General features: G+C 39.8%; 1 protein-coding gene and 1 pseudogene across 8 annotated transcripts in view; both read right to left on the bottom strand.

The window, feature by feature from the left end:
* Positions 1-15,830, bottom strand: part of NTRK2 (neurotrophic receptor tyrosine kinase 2) — a 307,987-nt gene that overhangs the window by 201,614 nt on the left and 90,543 nt on the right. The gene's annotated exons all lie outside the window — the stretch shown is intronic.
* Positions 13,023-13,177, bottom strand: LOC118716806 (annotated as a pseudogene).

Genomic DNA, 15,830 nt, shown 5'->3' on the forward strand with positions numbered 1-15,830 from the left:
CCCCATCCCTTGCCCAAGCCAGGAATTTGCATCCTTTTGTCTTGGAGGGAAATGGTGAAACTTCTGTGAAAACATCCAGGAAGAGAGCTCAATTTTCTTTCAACCATTGCTCAGAATAGCCAAGGGAAATTTTATCCATAATCAGCTGAATGTCTGCCTTGGAAAGATATATAATTTTTGTTTCTTCTGTGAGGTTGATGTTACTCTCCCTTAGAAATTTAGTAAAGAAGAAATGAAAATGGAAACATTTTAGGCACTTAATTTTTACTTAAAAGTTTACTTGACATTATTTTTTTACCTAAGATTTTCTCTGATCAAGTATTGGCACTGGTATAAAGACCACTTAGATTTAGAGACCAAGAGTCTCTCTATGCACTGGGGAGAGAACCACATTAAAATTGCAACTGGATTGCCTGAAAGAAATAAAATGTCATATGCACTCCATATACTGCCACCCTTACCCTCATACAGGCAGTCCTCGGGTTACATCAGACTCAACTTAATATCTTTCCGTGGTTACGTCACCATATCCCATGTATAGTATTTATATTTAAAAAAAAGAAAAAGAAAAAAAAAAGGTCTGTCATTTCTACGTATATGTACATATGTGCTTTATGGTTTTCTGTTTATTATTATTTACCATAAGTAAAGGTCAGGAATTGTTTTCTTGATTTTTCTTTTTTTCTTTTTTTTTACTGTTTCACTTCATTACTGCTGTGTATGTGCTCCATGTGAGTGACATAGGGGCTTATGTAGGTGGGTTCCGACCTACATCGAAAATCACGTTACATTGCACCATAGGAACGGATCTCTGATGTAACCCGAGGACTGCCTGTATATAAGCTATTATGTTAATCAATCACCTAAAAAGACTTGGGGAGGAGAATAGCAAGTGCCATGAAAGGTAGGAAGGTGGAAAAGAAGGAAGAAAGCTTAGGGCTTAACTGATAATTTCTGTGGCCAGAGGGCAAGAAAGGTCACTGTAGTGGGCAAAGAGATAAGGGAACAGGCTGCAGGAATAGATGCAGTGAAATGTGTGCCGGGAGCAAGAAAGTCCTCCTGGATTTAAGCCTGCCACTAACTCCAGGCTGACCCTGGCAGGTCCAAGACTCATTCTGGACTTTAGTTTCCCCCAGGAAGCTGTACTAGACAGCCTCTGACCAATTCCAGGTCTAGCATCAGAGGTTCTGTGACCCACGCTTGTCTTTCTTAACCATCTCTAGACCAACCCCTGAGTCAGCATTTCCAGGTGGTGGATGCGTAGATAACTGCCTCTGACAGCCAGGTCAGCAAGACATTCTGCCTTCACACTCAGATCTCGACTATCAAGATCTGGCACAGATACAGTGAATTCAGTTCACCTCGCCAACAGCTCAGCAATTTCCCAATCTGCTCAGGTTGCAGCTGGCCCTCCTACTGGTCATCCCTTCAGGCCACACCTGGACAGGCAGCTGCTGCTCCCTGTGTCCCTGACAGCCTCCCTGCACCTTCTCTTCCCTTCTTGTTGTGAATGGGAGGTGAACAGCACAGCTGCTGCCATGACACAACCTAACCTTTCTTCAACCTGCTTGGATCCTGGCCTCTCAGCCTTGCCACTGCTCCACAGAGCCCCTCACACCCACCACAAGGCCTTATACACAGTTCTCAATGGCCTTTCCTCCAGTCTCTTCCAGCTACCAAGCTGAGGATTTTAGTGCTGGTGATCACACTAAATTTCTCTATGCCCTTGACTTCACTAACACCATATTCAGGCCTGTCTATCCTCAATCTGGCCATTTCGACACCTCCTCCTCCACAGTTTTAGTTGTCCCAAGGCTCTCTGCTCCTTATTCTTTGGCAGTTCATCCTCACTCCAGGCTCTCACCTGGAATTAGACTATGGCTTCCAAATCAGTGTATCTGGCCCTTGTTCTAATTTCCTATTTCTCTCTGCTGGGAAACAGATACCTGTTCTGGGGAGGACTAGAACCCTACCTTCAACTCACAAGAGATCATGAAGCTGACAAAACCCACCTCCAGGTGCCCTACGGGAACAAGCCCAGGCTCCCCCAATCTCCCTCTCCTCCTGGTAAGTCTACCTGGACAACACTTCACACCTCTCTGTCCTCCTGCACCTTGTGTCTCAAGCACACAAGATGTTGTTCCCAGAGAACACCCACCCTGCCCTCATTCCACATGCTCGAAACTCTGTACAGTTCTTTTTGCCACCTCCCTGCCTGGGGGACTCCTACTTTCAACAGCCAAGCTCAAGTGCCCCTTCTACATAAAGCCAGTCCGGAGTCTCTGAGGCTGGAGTGGCAGAGCCTCCACCAGAGCCCCAAGGACAGACACTGATTACAGAACATATCACATTGCTCTCTCTAACTGGATTTTAGCAAATACTTCTGAGAGGTGACCCTCCCTCTCAATAGTCCCAACACATAGAATAGACACTCAACCTGAAAAATCTCAGGCTGCTTCAATTAATTGACTAGAATCTAGTAAATTTACATTGAATTTAATTTTTATTTTCCTACTAAGTATATTACTAATGGTCTTTGAATTCCTTTATTTCCCAAAGATATGATAATATATTATAACATAATAATAATTATAATAAATAATATTTATTTAATGTTACTCTTATGCTTACTAAGTATAATAATTGTAGCTGATGCACAGTTTTGACCATATGCCAAGCTTTCTTCTAAGGCTTCACATGTGTTATTTGTTTAATCTTCATGACAGTCTGATAAGTATAAGATTCTCTTTTTTAATCCTCAAAGCAACTCTATAATATAGGTAATTATCATCACTTTTTGCAATTAAGAAAATAGTCTTTGAGAGGTTAAGACGCTCACCAAAGGTCACACAGTCCAGACCTTCAAAGGGGTGGCCATTGAAACTCAAAGTTCAATGTTTTGCCTAACTTTTCACTTCTGAGAAGATGAGATGAAGTAAAACCATCCAGAGTTTATTAAGACACATCCAGCTATAGTCATTACTGCTTATGCAGCAGCATTCCACCATAACCCAGTACCCCAAATATCTGAGAGATCTGTTCACATCAGCTTAATTCTGCAGATGGGCAAAGACTAGCTCAGTCTAGGAGCCATGCCCTGGTGTCCTGAAACTCTTGAGTTGGCACCATTCAGTTGTCTCTCATACATGAGATCATTTTGCACCTGGTCATTTTGTATATACATTGTTTTGGGTAGCATCATTTCAAGCTTCCAGAAATGGAAGTAGAATTGCTCCTCTCTTGGTTCAAGGACAATGAAATGTCAATACAAGATCAGAATTAAGAGTGGATTTTAGACGTGTTTTTCAAGAAGCGTACAACTCCTTACTGGAGAGCTGCCACCTCCGCCCTTGCATGCCCATGATTTTTTAAAAATGACAGGTGTTTGCAATCACAGGCATGTGATGGTCAATGTAAGCTGAAAGCCGTAATTCAAACATGTGCAACATCAAGTCTTTCTAAAAGCAAGCTTTTACTCCATTGCCCCTTTTTCAGTTTGAGATAGCACCTCTTTCTTCATAAAATTTTCTTTCTTTTTCTTTTCTTTTTTTTTTTTTGGCTTAATATTATTAGCCCAAATGATGAAAAGATTAGCCTATAAAGAGAAGTAAAATAACATATCCTATTTTGGAGAAAAACAGAACAAGGAACCAGAAGTAGAGACAGATGGGCCAAAATAACAAAAGGGAACAAAAGAGAGAAAAGAATAACTGAAGGGAATAATGATCCTGAACATCACTGAAAATATGTTACTGACATCTGCCCCAATTTAGATCCTGATATCACCACTCACCACATCTACATAGGGGACCCCAGGTGAGTTACTTCACCTCTTTGTACCTCATGTTCCTCTCTCTATACTTCCTCATCTAACTGACGAGGTGTCAAGGGAATTAAATGAGATGAGACGTAAAAGTATGGAAATAGGCTTAGAATAAAACAATTGCTCAATAAATGATAGCAATTGTGGTGGTGGTGATTTTAAGAAGACATGCATTTCTCCAACTTGGTCGTTCCCAGAGGACTTCGGAAGTGTAAGAATCTTAGATGAGATGGGGTTGACAAGGAACAATGACAGGGATTGGAGGCTCACACTGGGACTCAACGTGCTCTGGTTTCCTTTATACATAGGCATGCACAACTTTTGGAATCCCAGGTCATGTTTCTAAAAGGTCTCTTAGTTCCTTTCACACAAAATGTGCAATAAATTCTGGTGCGGACTGCCAGGAGAGAGGCTCTGTTAGCATGGTGCTTGTGTGTAAGTCAACAATTTGGCTGAGAATGGGAGAAACCTCAATTTATCCTTTGTCTGAAATGATTAGCTGTTCCTGACTCTCAAAATTGATGTTTTAAAAAGAGTTCAACACTCATGTTTCCCAAGGACATTTTTCTAATGTATTTTAAGATATTAAATATGAATAAAAATTTCATAGAAAAACAGAAGGTAAAATACACAATGAAAACACATATACTACAAACACTGTGCAATTAAGAACTTCTCAAACTGGAAGGTTCTATAGGCCAGTATTTTAGAGGCCCAAATGAAACCCAATTCTTCTATGAAAGCATCTTGATAGCATGGGCCAGAAGTAATCTTTCTGTCTGAAGGCCCACAGCAATCCCTCTTCCTCTTCTAGAAAATGAGTTATGTCGGCCCTTGAGTTATATAGAAGCTCCATTACTGTAAGGGCTACACAGTACTTTACTTAGCATCATAGCTCTCTCCTTCCTCTATGTATTCACATAGCAAGCCCCTCACACTCTTTTAATGAATTGGCAAATGCATGCATAAGATTCAGCACAGAATCGTATGCATGCATGATAAAGACATGCTGGACTGATAAAGCCAACCTGCTCCTGGAAATGATTTGCTTTAACCTGCAGAACATAATTTTGGTTTTAGATTTACCATTCCTGCTGTTTAAATGGGGGCGAAGTAGTGGAGACAATCCTTTTTAAAAATTCTGTAATATGGTTTGCATTTTTTTTAAATCACTGTTAACATCATCTGTTTATAGGTCTCCTGAGAAATACAATGAGAAGATTAAGAAGGGGCTTTCTCTCATGAAACACAGAAATAGGAATTAAATAAGATTTATGACTCTGGTTCCCCCTCCCTTTTTCTCTAACCTTCCAGAGAAAATGGATTCTACCATATAAATGTGTTTGCCAAAAACATTTTGTAAATGTTCAGTGCTCAAAGTAACTAAATTGTGAGAAGGAAAAAAAATGCCCAATAAGATATGAATAAACCCCCAAGGGGCTTACTTTCCCAATTGATCAGAATTAAAATGTTAATAACTTAAATGGATGTTTGAGTATTTTTTTATTTATTATGAATATTGGACACTTTTGTCATCATATGTAATCACCAATTAGTGTGCAAACATTAATTAATAAACACTCTCTGTCCCCACCCTCAGGAGAGGTCACTGAAGGGAATAAAATCCTTGGCCTGGGACCTTGCACATGGGAACCACTGAAGAAATTCTTGTTGAGTGTGCAGTACGTAAATAAATAGTTGTAAATAAGCACACAGAAAACCTATTATCTGAATGAAAGTCCCTTTTTTCTTCAAATACATATCCAAATGCCTTTTAAAGTGACAATCAAACTATACTTAACACATATAATCTCATTTCACTCCCACAACATACAAGGATAAAGAAGCACCACTCCCATTCTCCAGAAGAAGAAAAGCCAGCTGAGACAGGTGAGGATCCACCTGAGTCCACACAGCTAGTAACCCACCACACTGGGATTTGAATTCAGATCAGCCAGACTGTGCCCATGCCATGCTGCTGTTGCCCACAGCACTTTTGGAACTCATGCTAAGTCTTACCTTTAAGCCCACTAATATTAGTTTAAATGACCGGAGTCCCTCCCTCCCCTTAGACATGGTCTGCTTTTTATGGTTTCAGTTACCCATAGTTAACTGTGGTCTGAAAATATTAATTGGAAAACTCCAAAAATAAACAATTAATAACTTTTAAGTTGTACACTGTTCTGAGTAGTGTGATGACATTTCACTCTATCTTGCTTTATCCAACGAGGGATGTTAATCATCCCTTTGTCCAGCATATCCAGGCTGTATATGCTCCCTGCCCATATCCATCTAGGTTATCAGATTGTTTATCAGACAAAGAGACCCATCCACATAATTTTTATTAAAGTATAAAATTGTTGTAATAATAATAATTGTTGTAATTATTCTATTTTATTATTAGTTATTGTTGTTAATCTCTTACTGTGTCAAACTTATCAATTTAATTTTCACATAGGTAGTATGTAGAAGAAAAAACATAGTATGTAAAGTGTTCGGTACAACCCACCATTCTAAGAATCTGCTGGGGTCTTGGAACATGTCCCCTTGAATAAGGAGAGACAACTGTGTTTGAACATCCCTGTAGGCAGTCCCACCTCCAGTTGTGCTCCCTAGCCCTCCAACTACTCTCCTCACTGTCCCCAAGTGTCCTTTCTACAACATACACATAATCAGGCTGTTCCTCCCATCCCTTTCTTCTCCCCCACCGAAAGCTCTTCAGGATAAATTATAACCAACGGTATCCATCGGCCTCTAAACTCCCCTCCAGTTTCTCCTCCCAATTCTCTGCACCCATTCGCTGCTCAGCCAAACCAAGGTTTTACAAATGTCATGAGTTTTCTCATATGCTCATGTCTTGGAACAGGAAATTTCTACTTGGAATCTTCCTGTTCTCCTTCTTCCCGCTTTGGGGCTCCCCAGCAACCTGCACTTACCTTCAATCAAAGCATCTTTCAAACTGTATTTAAAGTAACCACTGACTATACTTTCCCAAAGTATATACTCCTGGAAGATGAGACCATCTGACCCAATGCTTAGTATAAATACATGTTTGTAAATGAATAAATGTAAGTAGGAAGGGATGACAGTAAACATTCAAACTTTGGGGGTGAATCTGACTCAGAGAAATAGCTGAGAATTATTCCAAGCCAAGTTGAGTAAATAATGTGAGTGGTGAAGCTGGGAAACACAGTTTAGGGTCCAAAACCCATTCAACAAAAATACATGAAGATAAAGACTATTGTTGAGAATCAGAAGTCAATCCCCATATGTATAAAATGTTCCTTTACAGGCTGATCAACAGCCCTCAATAAACACCTGTGAGAGGAAATGTCAAGAGTATGTATTACATTACACTTTTGTGACCTGTCAAATTAGGATTGTGGGGATAATGAGAGGATATTTACAGGAAGACAGATGCAAGTATATCTTATCTGAGAACATTTCTAGAATCTTCAGCAAAGCTCAGTGAGAATTTCTCTTGGACTCTCAGATACAATCTACCTTCTCACACTTGGGGAAGTCAAGACCATATCCCACCTACTTCAACACACAAGCCAATGGATAACAAAGATTAAGCATCATAGCTTGATCAAAGGCACAGGTTCAAGAAAAATAATTTCTACAAGAGTCAATTCTCACCAAGATATTAACAACATATAATATTTCTAAGTATTTGCAAGTTAATAGATGACATCAGGCTGTGCTGTTATATTCCAGAGTACAGCCCATTACAAATGCTAGGCAAAGAGATGGCACTGCTTCAGAAAATGTGGCACTTGGTGATATGAGAAGTAAAATGGCATTTATCATCCCTATCCACAGCTTAATGGGCATGAGCAATTTCTGTAAAGGGAGGGTGACCCAACCCATTAAGTATATAGAACATCATCTTTCAATATAAAATGGTCCTTGATAGATATATATATATAGATAGATATAGATATAGATATAGATATATATAGATATATATAGATATAGATATAGATATAGATATAGATATAGATATAGATATAGATAGATATATAGATATATATAGATATATATACCCAAAGGCTCCATCCAAATGGGAGAAATGCAGAAGCAGAACAAGCTACAGCTTTTCTGTAAGAGCTATATCCCAGCAAAACAGGAATCATCGGGCAGAGGAGTGAATATGCAAACATCCTCTGCTGGCTTCACAATTCTGTTCCCTACAGAAGTACCATGAACTCATACTTAACTCTTGCTTTCCCTGTTCTCTACTTACTTAAAAATGCTTTTACAATGGTTATTTTGAGAGCTAGATTTCAAGTGTGTTCAGATTAAAGGTTTTCCAAAATTAAATTTTCTATAAAAACATGAGTCTTGGCATGCCCACATCCCTGGCTTGGTAAGCATTCTTTGCTGAAATGGAGATAAGTTGTCTGTCTATTAATGAGACAAACAACAAAGTTTTCATTTGATGAAGCCTTAATGCCAAACCCTACTCCTTCCTCAAACTGATATTTTTTTTAATGAGGCCATCTTACAAACCTTTAAGAAATTCCCTCTTACTTATAACTACTTAGTTTCTTAAAAATATGTTTTTATTGACTTCAGAAAATGGGAGATGGGGAGAAAGACAGAAATATTGATGAAGAGAGAATCATTGATCAGCTACCTCCTGCATGCACCTTACTGGGGATAGAGTCTGCAACCCAGGCAAGTGCCTTGATCAGGAATTGAACTAGGGACCTCCTGGTTTATGAGACAACACTCAACCACCAAGCTACAGTGGCTAGGTTATAACCTTTAGTTTTAAAACACCCTCCGAGGTATAATCAAAAAGTCCTACATTTAAAAAATTATTAAAAATGGCAATATTATAAATGATTTTGCCAGCTAAGAGATTTACAAGTTTTAGTGAAAGACACTAAAGGAATTACCATAAGGATTAGTTAGTTTCTTGTTTTCTTGTTGAATCTTTTTATTTCAGTCAATATAAAAAAGACCTTCACAACTTGATATTATCTTCTAATTTACTGCACTTAAATGGAACATGCACTTAAAAAACTAAAGAACTCTCTAAGCTATGTCAATTTTATCCCTTGGTTATCCTTCCTATATTTATACCAGTTGTATGTGGGCCCCCCAAACCTGTGCAAATACTTGTTATTGTTTCCACCAGGGGGCATTTGTTTCACTAAAAATAAGTATTTTTCAACTATGGCTAAATTCAAGGAATAAGAAAACAAGTACTCGATATACTGAAATAGCTAAAATACATATTTTGTTCGTTAATCTGGAAATTCACACTTGCAATGAGAAGCAAAAAGGTTAAGTCTTTTAGTGAGTTCTTGAATCAAATGATTTGTTTATATGAAAAGATATATTAGTATGGAAAAGTTATCCTTATGTTCTAAAAGGTAAGACATAGTAGAGAATGTAAGGAACTCTTCAGAAATGTCAACAAAACACACATGTAAAGATCACCCACTATAATTAGAGACTAATTTTAGGCGTTATAATTAATTTGAAATTAATTTTGGGAGATATACCAAATAGTTTCTATGAAGTCTGCCATTGTAGCATTAAAGCACCCATAGAAAATTCACAAACAAATGGGTGGAATGGGTTCCAATAAAACTTTATTTACAAAGCAAGCAATGGGCCAGATTTGGTCTGTGGGCCTTAGTTTGACAACCTCAGTTTTAATGGAATAGCTCAAGTTTTGTTTTGTTCTTCTCCTATACTGGTGGAATTATGGCATGTGATATAAGTGTGTTCATCATAACTATATTTTTAAGGGGGAAAAATAATGTAGAGTCCCATCTATAGTGACTTATTTTCTATTTCCAAAATCCAACTACCACAGGCACTGCCTAAAAGTGTGTGTGTGTGGGGGGGGGGGGGGGGGGGCGGCGTTGCTGAGCATGGTCAGAGTGTCTTGGTTTCTTCTTTGAATACCTAGCATTTGCTTTTGTCAGCAGTGGATAGAAATAGCTCCATTTTCTCCGTAGAAGATATCCAACATGGCATTAGGATTTCAGAACCAATACACTTGAGAAAAGTTCTTCTAACTTGCACACTCTTTTTCTACCTAGCTAAATGCCTCACCTTCCTGTTTGTGAACACCTGAGGAGCAAGTAGAGTCATGGCCTGGCATAGCACATTTTCCTCAGGGAACCCACCTCCCTTCTTACAGAGCAGGAAAACGCTTGAAACTAATTTGTCTCCCTGTGACTAGAAAAAAAAAATTAGAACCAATGCAAAGCCATCTTTTTGAAAATTCGGCTCTATTTCTGCCTTCACAGAAAAAGGGAAGGTAGGAGTGAAGGGGTGGCTGGAAATTGACCTCCTGAACACGGCAGATGAGCTGTCTTTTTCATGTGGCCTTAGCCTAAACAGCAACCTATGTGTTCCCTCTCCTTGCTTGTTAAAGTATTTTCTTTATGGGGAGAACAAGCCCCCTTGGAAATGGATGTACTTTATTAATAGAAAAAATCAAATTATAATGGCACCTCTAAATCAATGTTACTAGGAGTTCATGTAGACCTTTCAGAATAAGCCTCTATGTTGTGTAAACTGTTTTATTATTTTTACTTGTTAATAGCTTTCCTCTTGTCCATGTGCTCAGAGTCCTTGGCAAGATGAGCATTTTATAAATCTGATAAATAAATAATTGAAGCCTCCCCATCAATATTACCCAAGGGAGAGTGAACAAAATAAACTAACAAACAAAATAGAAAAAAATATGTATTACCCAAGGGAGAAGGAAGGAGGCACTCAAATCTTCATTAAAGTCAAGGTCTGCCCCCTTTCCTCCTCCCCCCGCCCCCTTTCTGATAATTGCTAGGGAAGAAGAGGCAGAGGCCAGGAAAGGCTCCTCTCACCGCCATAGGCTGAGAGCAACAAGCTGATCCTTCATTTAGCCCTCTAGGAAGAGTAAATCAGTTCACTATGTCAAGTTTCACGTGATGGTCAGAGATAAGACAGAAGATGGAAACAGCGTGCTTGCCCCTTGAAGCAAAGTCCACCAGCATGAGCTGAGCAGTCCATGACTGAGGGTGACTGGCTCACAGGAGCATCATTGGAACTGCAGCGTATGGGTTCACACTGAACTGCTCTGGGAAAATGTTTGTCAGCACAGTGGTAAAGCACTACAGAGTGGGTCTTTACAGGACTCTGCAGCCAAACTGAGCCCAAGGGGAATCCCAAGGTAAGTCTCATGAAGAGGTATAAAGCCTCATGAGTGCAAAGGGGATTTACTACACTCCCAATCCAACCAAGGATGCAGGTGCCTTGTTCCCAAATTTGTGATTCATTGTGGTTCTACAGATCACCCAATTATAAGGAATCATCACTGGTTGGCGCCTGAATAGCCTCCCGCTCTTCTAAAAATATCGCTGACAATCAGATGGTACCTACAGGCCTTTCCATAGAGGAGAAATGTGCTGAGCTGGCAGGTGGTTTATTTAAAGAAAGCCAACAGCGAGGCTGGTGAGGCCTACTATGTAAAGGAAGATTTTTTTCAAAAAATGAAATCATACCATTCAAACAAAGTTCAAAAATCATTTAGGCTCTCATTTTGCCTTAAGATAAGTCTATCTACAAATCTCCAGGGACAAACATATGTTATTGTAAAAGACTTTGAAAAATAAACGTCTACATGCAAATCTTTTGTGTGATCAAACTACACTCGCTGTCAAAAAATTAGGACAGTTTTGCAATGAGTTGCTAGAGCCGGCTAAAACTGGTTTGTTAGATTTTCAGGAAATTTTGCAAACTAGGTGATTTCCCATTGGTAGTTTGAAATCAGCCATAGTAGGAATATTTACACCATGGAAATCAGCAAAGAGTATAATTCAGAGCCCCAATTCGCTCCACCCCTGTAAGCTGATGGTTAAATATTAAATAATGTACTATTCTCACAGGTTTTGTAAAACTTCTTCAGCTTTCTCTTCTCCAAATGCTTCTATTCTTTGATAATGTAAAAAAGTAGGACTCACATCAGAAATCTCCTCTACAATTTTCTGGAAGAGTTAGCCTCTACTGAGTGCAAAGGAAATCAACTGTTTTGCAAGACAATCCCCTTACAACAACAAAACTGCTGTATTAGAAAGACAGCATTAGCCCCAATTTACCTGTGCTATTCTTCCTATTATTTGTTAATCCTTGAAATCTCATTTAGTCCCTTCAGAGCTCTGGGAATTATGTCATCTCTCAAACTTCCGGATAAGAATGGGTTCAGTACTTGAATGGTACAACTGACACTACAAGTAGCCACAGGTGACCTCAGTATTTATGAAGCACAACCCTACTTGCCTTCTTAATAGAACTTCTCCCTTCCAGTAAAGAGCTAAGCTGAGTGCCCAAACTAAAAGTTCTTTACCTCCTGGAGTCTTTCAGACAGAAATAACTCTTAGTACAACTTAGGGACTGGAAAATGTATCCTCCATGACGTCTAAAAAAAAAAGTTATTGGCTCTAAAACCTAATAACAAAGATGTCCCAATACCAATTGCTGGGAGATGATTCTTCTTGGGTCCCTGGCATTTCCCTCTATCTTATAAGGAGAGACATTACTGCCTTTTGTTCTGGATGATTATTTTGAGGAAGTTTGTATAGCAAACCGCCTTAGGAGCTACGGATAATATGTCCAAAGCACGTTTACTGCCCATTAAAGGAGTTAGGGTCCCTTTTCTATTATACAGAGTATGTGCAGGCGTCCTTCTGGGCCCATATTTAGCATGTCTCATGCCACCATCTATGAAATTGTGCCAGGCTAACTTCTTAGCCTGCAAGTAGAGAAAATCTCAGACCCTTCACAGTTCTTAACACCTGTTACCTATAAAGCTTTTAAAAAGTAATCTATTGATATATCTGTAGTTATATCTCTATTTCTACCTGTTTCTATTCACCTTCCCCTCTATTGAATGAGAACTAATTGTGTTTCTGGTGGATTCTTTATAACTCTCTTGGGCAATAATGTATAAGACAGCACACAATGACGTTACTAGACTGAAAACTGCAGAGCTGTTCATGCTGTTGAAGACATACATATGAAAGTAGCCAAAATGAACATGAACAAAACAGTCTCTTGTGTCCCCTAGAACAGGGCTTCTCAAGCTTTAAGGAACATATAAATCACCTGGGAATCTCATTAAAATGCCAGATTTAGATTCAGTAGATCTGGGATGAGGCCCAAGATACCGCATTTTTAACAAGTTCCCAAGCAATGCTGATGATGCTGATCTTGATAGCAAGGCTCTAACAGCATCTAAATATGCATTTTCTGCCTGTTAACACTCAAATATTTACATAAACTCAAACATTTTTTAAACTGATATGAACAGATACTACACTGATCTTAGTCAAAAGACCAAGAAGTGATAAACTCTAACATTTTTAATAAAAGTATCTACAACAACCCAAGAAGTCCACATAAACCCAAGAACTCCTATATTGGTTTAGCAAATGATACTAAAACAATTCCTGAGAACATGATTATGAGTGCTACTTATATGAGGAAAATATTAGATTTGTTATGACTTTAGTCTGTATTATAAACATATTCTATTCAAAGAAATAGGAGCAAAGGAAACATGTAGGAGAAGACTTTCCTGGGTTATGTAAAGAGTCTGCAGACGGTAGCAAGCATTTAAGTAAACAGAGCAAATAGCCTTATGGTTAACGTTGCTGATAAGTAGTATATCTCTGTCCAGCCTAATGCTGATGGGCTAAGCATAACAGGGAAAGAGGAAATAATATATGGACATAAGACAGACTGAAAAATTAAATGTGCTGCCAGGGAAAACACAGTGGGCAGGAGGAGGGTCTTACTTGTGGTCCCAATACTGTCACTCCCTTGCTACAGAAGCTGAGGGAAACTGAGGTGATAGGGTACTCCAAGATCCAGACCCATAACCACTTCTTCATATTTGTTTATTTTGTTCTTTATATTCCACATATAAGTGAAATCATACAGTATTTATCTTTCCCTGTCTGCCTTATTGCACTTAGCACAATACATTCCAGCTCCCGTTGATTCTTCTCCATTTTAGTCTAGGTTTCAGTCACCTCTACAGGCAGACACTCAACCTCATAGGCCAGGTTTTTAAGACTATCGTCAGCCCAAAGAATTTAATCCTTCCATCTCATCTTATTCACTTGGGAATATGTTGTATGCCCATTTGAAAAGCGCAAGAGAGAGAGGGCTCAAACGTTTTTTTTTTAAAGGCTGAAAATATATTTGGGAATTTTATTATGAAATATTGAATAGTATTTTTGCTTTCTTCCTTTTCTTTCTTTCATCATGTCCTTCTTTCCTTTCTTTTGAATTTTTTCTTCCTTCCCCTATCCTCTCTCTCTCTACAGTAAAGACTACCAGGGAGGCAGTAAGGTGTATTTCAGGATTCCACACACCAGTTCCTCATGAGGTTAGTGACTAATATGTTTGAAAAGATTTTTATGGTTATATAGAAGGTCGTGGGTTAGGAAATCCTGGTTTAAATAGAGTTCAAAGTTTTCTTTACTATCTCAAGCCTTTAACAGGCTGAGGTCCACTGTGCTCCCTGAGATGGGGCTATGGGTGCTGCATTTTCTATATTCAACCACATAAACACCCCTCTCCCATCCACCTCCCACTAGTGTTCTGAGGAATTCACTCTGAGAAAGAGCTCTGACACAAAGATTTTGAATGCTGGAGCCCAAGCTGCTGTGTTTAAATTAAATCCACCAGGAAAAAAAGCCTTGTGGCCTTGGATAAGGCACATAACTTCTCTGAGCTTCCAGTTTCTTCAGGTGTAGAAGGAGTCAATGACATCTACCAGATGGTCCATTGATAGGACAGAATGAGACAAATTATGCAAAACACCAGGCAGAGCTGCTAGCCACCTTGGCCTTTCAGATTCAGAGGAGCGGTTAATCCATGTCCCTTGAAGGCTGGATAAGAAATCAAAAACTACTATGGAGAGGAGGCCACCAGCCTCTTTTCTAACTTCACACATTTCAAAACTGGACCTGTGTCTTGTCCCATCCACTCACATCCGAATATTCTTTTCCAAGGGCTGGGCCCCAGGCTGTGTTTGTCTGTGGTCAGTCCTAACAGATGACATTTGCCAATGAATGAAGGAGAGAAGGGAAATATTGAGATGGAAAAGGTCACAGAGAATAAACAATGGCAGGAATGAGGCCAGGCCAGAGAGAGGGGGCATGACTGTCCTGAATCAAATCTGACTTTTACCTGTTAGAGAAACAGGGTCTCAGGCGAGCAAATTCTTTCCCTGGGTCTCATTCAGGGTCCCCATTTCAAATCTATACTAATAAAAGGTTAATATTCTAATTAGACCTAATAGACCTGATGTCTTCTGGACGTCATTCCAGACGTCCTTCCTGACAAAGCCGGGAGCGTGGCAGGCCTGCAAACCACCCATGACCCCTTCACCCAGGCCAGCCCTGCCCCCCAGTGGAGACCCCTACCTTGATTGGAGGCATGACCAGCCTGCAAACCATCAGCAGCCCCTCACCCAAGCTGGCCCCAACTCCCAGCGAGAACCCCTACTCCAATGTGGGGTCCCTTTTTCAGGGCAGGCCAGCTGGTCCCCTCCCATGCACCAGGCCCCTATCCTATATAATAAAAAGATAATATGCAAATTGACCCTAACAGCAGAACGCCCATTGTACCCAGTCACAATGAGGCGCACTGGCCATCTCTTGGTCTCCTTCCCTGGCCAGCAGGCTCCGATTGCCTGCTGGCCAACTGCAACGGGGTGTTGCCAGAGAACAGGTGGGAACAGCCAACCTCTTGAGTCCCTTTCTCCGGCCACCAGGCACTGACCACACAATAATGAATGTGGAACCAGAGGTTGGTGGCAGCGGTGGACAGGGCCAGCTGCAAGCAGATGGGGAAAATGGCCCTGATCACAGGCCAGGCCTAGGGACTGTACCTACACATGAATTTCTGGGCCTCTAGTATAAAGATAAAGATAAATATCACAGAGCTGCATTAAGGAATCATGGGAGATCGCATACACAAAGTACTTAGC

The sequence above is a fragment of the Pipistrellus kuhlii genome, unplaced genomic scaffold (genome assembly GCF_014108245.1).
Source record: "Pipistrellus kuhlii isolate mPipKuh1 unplaced genomic scaffold, mPipKuh1.p scaffold_m20_p_12, whole genome shotgun sequence".
Taxonomy (NCBI): Eukaryota; Metazoa; Chordata; class Mammalia; order Chiroptera; family Vespertilionidae; genus Pipistrellus; species Pipistrellus kuhlii.